Here is a 6,313-nt window from a genome sequence, read left to right on the forward strand (position 1 = left end):
TGAGACACCATGATGGTTAATTTTGTGTATTATGCATGACTATATTAAAGATGTCCAAAGAGCTGGCAAAATGTAATTCCTTAAGGGGTCCTAGAGGGCCTCTCCAGAAGAAATCAACATTAAGATCAATAGACCAAGTGGAGAGGAGTCTCTTTTGCCAGTGCTTGATTCACACAGAACAGGGAGAACCTAGCCCGTCTTCTTGACCTTGGCTCCAGGCTCTCGTGTCTCCAGGCCTCATGTTCAGGTTCTCAGGCTTTTGGCATCAGACTGGGTGATGCCAGGAGCTTTCTAGTTTTCCAGGTTACATTCCACATGCCACGAAGTTCTTGGTCTTCATAATCCTGTGTGCTCTTTATGTGTTCGTTGCCCCTGACGGCTACTGCTTCTCTGGAGGAATCTGAGTTATACACCAAGCTGTCAAAAACCCAAGGTAAAAAGAATCCTGAAAGCACCAGAGGAGAAAACAGGAAGAAATAAATCGTCCAAGAACACCTCACTGGAAACCACGAAGGCCAGGATTCAGTTTGAAATCCCTGAGAACACTACAAGAACCGTAAACCTGCTGTAGCAGAAGCTGAGGTCGGGGGAGATATCCCTTTGAAGGGAGAATGGAGAACTCCAGATAAAAACCAAGCGTCTACCACAAGCAACACTGCTGGGCAGGGAGTATGGAAAAGGGAGTTTCCTATGCTGAAGGAAAAGAGCGCATGTCTCAGGCCCTCAGGAGCACGTGAATTGGGCAACACAGCCTATCTAGGGGGACACAAAACAATACTATTTTCTTCTTTAATTTTTTTTATCGAACTTTAAAGACTTTGATTTTGGTTTTTTTTTTTTTTTAATATTTATTTACTTATTATATGTGAGTACACTGTAGCTGTCTTCAGACACTCCAGAAGAGGGAGTCAGATCTCATTACCGATGGTTGTGAGCCACCATGTGGTTGCTGGGACTTGAACTCAGGACCTTAGGAAGAGCAGTCGGCGCTCTTAACCCCTGAGCCATCTCACCAGCCCCTGATTTTGTTTTTTAAGATAGGGTTTTTCTGTGTAGCCCTGGATGACCAGGCTGGTCTCAAACTTACAGGGATCTGCCTGCCTCTGCCTCCTGAGAGCTGGGGTCAGAGGCATGAACCACCACACTTAGCTTTTATTTGTAGTTTTGGTCAGATTTTGAATTTCTTCCAAAATTATAGTTAGTTAAGCACAGGACTGGGAACGTTGCTTCTGAGACCCATCTCCAATGAGAAAATTCAATTCCACCTGGGAAAGTTACCCTAGAAAAATAAATGCCCATGATTGTTGTTGTTGTTGTTGTTCTTCATCTATTCTTGTTGTTGTTATTATTATTAATAATTTTTTATTATTTTAACATTTTATTTTTATTTATTTATTTTTGGTTTTTTGAGACAGAGTCTCTCTGTGTAGCCCTGGCTGTCCTGGAACTCACTCTATAGACCAGGTTGGCCTCAAACTCAGAAATCCACCTGCCTCTGCCTCCCAAGTGCTGGAATTAAAGGTGTGTGCCATCACTTCCTGGCTCTTAAAATTATATTTTTATACACATTTTCCTGTGTGTGTTTCTATGAGGGTGTCAGATCTCCTGGAACTGGAGTTACAGTTGCCAGCTGCCACTTGGTGCTGGGAATTGAACCCTGGATCCTCTATAAGACCAGCCAGATCCAGGGGCTCCTAACCACTGAGCCATCTCTCTAGCCCCAAGATTTAGAGTTTTTATGTGTATGAGTATATTTTCTGCCAGTATGTAAGTGCGCTGAGTGCATTCTTGGTACGTTCAGTTGCCAGAAGAGGGCGCCATATCCCCTGAATTGGAGTCAAGGACAAGAAACCACCATGGGAGTGCCAGGAACCAAACCTGAGTCTTCTGCAAGAACAGCAAGTGCTCTTAACAACTCCTTTACTGCATCAAAAATATTTATTTGTGTGTATGTGGGTGCCTGAGTGTGGGTTTGTGCATTTGAATGCAGGTATTTTTTTAGAGGCATCAGACAGCCTGGAGCTAGAGTGATTATGAACTTCTGACACAGATGCTGGGAGCTGAACTCAGGTCTTCTGGAAGAGCAGCACATGTGCTCTTAAGTACAGAGTCATCTTTATCACACACACACACACATGAGAGAGAGAGAGAGAGAGAGAGAGAGAGAGAGAGGACAAGACAATTTATAGGAGTTGGTCCTCCCTTGTACCATGTGGGCTCCCAGGGATGGAAATCAGGTCAGCAGGTCAGCAGGCACCTTCACTGGCTGAGCTATATCACAGGCCGTTTTTCCATTTAATTTCCTTAAATATTCAATTTAAACATTTGGAGCTAAATAACATGCCCAAATTAATGAAACTATTAAATGAAAAAAAAAAAAAACTTTTCATAGTGGTAGGAAAGAGGGAAGCAATGCTTCTAAGAACAAAATAATTAAAGTTCAGCCATGTCGTAGTAACAGTCAACCATCTATTTCATGTATTTATCTGTTTGTTTATTTATTTGCCTTATGGGAATTTTATTGCAATACTCTAATGGCTCACTACTTTTTGGCATCTTGTTCTCCAGCTTTCTTTGCCCTTTGTATTTGGGTGGCAAGGAGCCGGGCACTGGCCCGGACCCTAAGACTGGTCAAAGTCTCCCACTCCTCTTCTTCTGGGGCGGCTCTGGCTTTTCCCTTTTTGTAGACATTCCAGATGGGCATCCCAGGTCCTGTAAGCCGGTGGGTAATATAAGTTCTTCAGCGGAACTAGCTCCCTTTGGAGCAGAGGGTTTCCTGGGGGAAAGCATGAGCTTGGAGAGGTGCTGCTCTGCATGCTGGCCTGCTTCTCCTTGGGTCCACGAAGGTGCCACGATGCTGCATCCCACTTTCTCGTGGATACCAGTCACCCTGAGTTCTTCCAGGCTGGAGTCCCTGCCATCTTGGACCTTGGTGTGGTATCTCATCATAGGGCACCTCACTATGGGCCTGATGGGACCTGACACTGGGTGAGGGGGCATTGTGGCACACTTTGGATTCCCGGCCTTGCGTTTGTGGATCTGGTGTGCCAGTTGGTTGAACTGAGTGCCCGTTCACTGCTGCCAATCCTTGTGGAAGAGGGGCTTCTGGATCATGCTATTCTGGCTGGGTGCTATGGCTGCAGCTCTTGTGCTATTTATTTATATTTAGACAGGGCCTCACTACATAGCTCTGACTGGAGTGGAACTTGCTATGAAGATCAGGCTGGTCTCAGACATAGAGTTCTGATTGGCTTTGTGTCCAGAGTTCTAGGATTAAAGCTTTGTACCACCATACCCAGCAGTTAATTATTTTTAAAATGGGCAGGCAGCAAGATGGCTCAGTGGCTCAAGGCATCTGCTACAGAGGCTGAAGCCTGAGTTTGACCCCTGGGAGAGAACCAACTCTCACAAGTTGTCTTTTGAACTCCATTGGCACTATTACATGTGTGCGTGCACACACATGCACATACACGCACACATCCCAAAACCAAATAAAATATAATAAAACTAATAAGGGGCTGGAGAAATGGCTCAGTCATTAAAGTCTATAATCAGTAATGAAAGTTTGGCATGCTGACACTCATGATTCTAATGCTTGAGGGTGTCATGCAAGAAGATTCCAAGCATGAGGCCAATGTCGGCAACATAGCTGACCTCAAAGTTTCATAGAATCCTGTATCTGTATCTCCTGGGAGTCTCACTCTGTAGCTCAGTTTTCTCACTTTCAGGATGTAGTCCAAGCTGGGCTCCAACTAGTAGCAGTCCTGGTGCTTGGCCACCGACATGCTGGAATTACAGACTGAAACCACTATGGCTGGCTTCATAAAACTGAATGTTCCTGTGTAATAAGATCTTGTTGCAGATTAGATAAGTGTAGTAGCTTGCTGAAAGTTCCACTTTTTAAAATCCCAGCACTTGGGAGGCAGGCAGATTTCTGAGTTCGAGGCTAGCCTGGTCTACAGAGTGAGTTCCGGGACAGCCAGGGCTAGCACAGAGAAACCCTGTCTTGAAACACACACACACACACACACACACACACACACACACACACACACACACACACACACACACACACGACAGAGAGAGAGAGAGAAAGAGAGAGAGAATTATGTATACAGCATTCTTCCTGCATGTATCCTGTGGGCCAGAAGAGGGCACTAGATCCCATTACAGATGGTTATAAACCACCACGAGCTTGCTGAGAATTGAACTCAGGACCTCTGGAAGAGCAGACAGTGCTCTTAACCTCTGAACCATCTCTCCAGCCTGAAATTTCCACTCCCCCCCACCCCCCCTGAGACAGGGTTTCTCTGTATAGCCCTGGCTGTCCTGGAAAACTCACTTTGTAGACCAGGCTGGCCTCGAACTCAGAAATCCGCCTGCCTCTGCCTCCCAAGTGCTGGGATTAAAGGCGTGCACCACCACGCCCGGCAAATTTCCACTTTTTAAATCCTGAATGAATTTTTATTTTGTGTATATGGGTATTTTGTTTGTATGTATGCCTGTGTCCCACACAGGTTTGTTTGGTACCCTCTGAGGTCAGAGGAAGGTGTTGGATCCCCTGGAACTGTGGTTACAGATGTCTGTGAGCCACCATGTAGGTACTGGGAATTGAACCATGTAGGTGGTCCTCAACCACTAACCCACCTCTCTAGCCTAAAAGTTTAATTTTTAAAAAATGGTTATAGGGCATGAGAGATGCAGACTGCTCTAGTGTTCTTCCAGACGGCCTGATAGCACGCACAGGGTGACTCATAACTATTCCTAACTCTAGTTCCAGGGGATCCAACACCACCTTCTGATCTCTGTGGACCGTGGGCACTTGGCATGCACGTGGTACATGCACTCCTATGCAAGGGAAACATTCATACACATAAAATAGTAAGTCTCAAAATAGGGGAAAAAAGGCCAAAGGCAAAGATGAATTGTTCTAGTCAGTTACATTTCTCATCAAGAAGTAACTTCGGAAATCAAAGCTGTGACTGGAAAGCTAGAGAGCTGATTCCTTTGGTCTTTTGGTAGTGTCTGCCCCTCAAGCATCAGGACTTGCGCTGTCTCCAGCATTCATGTGAAAGCCAGGCCTGGCACCACAATGCACTGAGACATGAATACCCACAGAAAATAAAAATAGGTGACCCCCTTTATAGATTTACTTCTGAGTGTCTTGTCTTCATGTATGTATGTGTGCCAAGTGTGTGCCTGGACCCAGGTCCCCTCAAGAGCAATACACTGCTCTTACCCTGAGCTATCTCTCCAGCACCATAACTCCCGTTTTTGTTTTTAAAAGACCTTTAACTTATATATGTGTGTGTGTACTGAATGCAGGCTGTGTTGGAGGCTAGGTGGAGCTTATGGGTAGTTGTGACTACTGCCTGGTGTATGCTGGAAATTGAACTTGGGTCCTCTGCCAAGTGTACTGAGCACTCTTAACAAAGAATTCATGTCTCTAGCTTAATTAAACTTTGTTTTTTGAGACAAGATTTCACTATGTAGCCCTGGCTGTCCTGGAAGTTACTATGTAGGCCAGGTACAACTCTGCCTTCCTCTGCCTCTGGAGTGCTGGTAAATTTGTGTGCTACCCCTACTGGCAAAAATCTTTCTAAAAAATTAAGTTATAAGGCTAGGTTTGGTGGCATGTGTCTATAATCCCAGCATTCCAGAGATAGAGGCAGGTATTCTCCTATGTGTAGAATAAAAATATCAAAATGGGGACTGGGAAGCTGGAGAGATGGTTCAGCAATTAGGCCAACATGTGTTCTGGGCTGGTGGTAGTGGTGCTTTAATCCCTGCACTGGGGAGTCTGAGGGTAGCCAAGGCTATACTGAGAAACCCTAGTCTTAAACTAAAAACCAACCAACCCCACTTGTTCTGTCAGAGAACATGGATTTGGTTTCCAATGCCCCCATGGTGGCTCATAATTATCAAGAGACCCAACGCCCTCTTCTGATCATTGGGCACTAGATACATATGGTACACACTTATATATGTAAAACAAAACACCAAAAAATCCCTCATTTAGAAACAAATCCTAACAAAAATATTTTAAGGTTAGGTCCTTGCACTCCTGAGGCAGAGGCAGAACATATCTGAGTTGGAGGCTACCTGGTCAGTATAGACACTTCCAAACAGCCAGGACTACACAGGCATTTCTTTATAACAAACATGCCCCCCTCCCCGCAAACAAACAAACAAAAACAAAGACATGCTTCCTGATGGTAGGATTTAGGCAAATTATTTTTGCTTCTTCTGCACTAGCATCTTCTGTAGTTTTCTTTTCTTTCCTTCCTTCCTTCCTTCCTTCCTTTCATGTAAG

The sequence above is a fragment of the Mus musculus genome, chromosome 11, assembly GCF_000001635.26.
Source record: "Mus musculus strain C57BL/6J chromosome 11, GRCm38.p6 C57BL/6J".
NCBI lineage: Eukaryota > Metazoa > Chordata > Mammalia > Rodentia > Muridae > Mus > Mus musculus.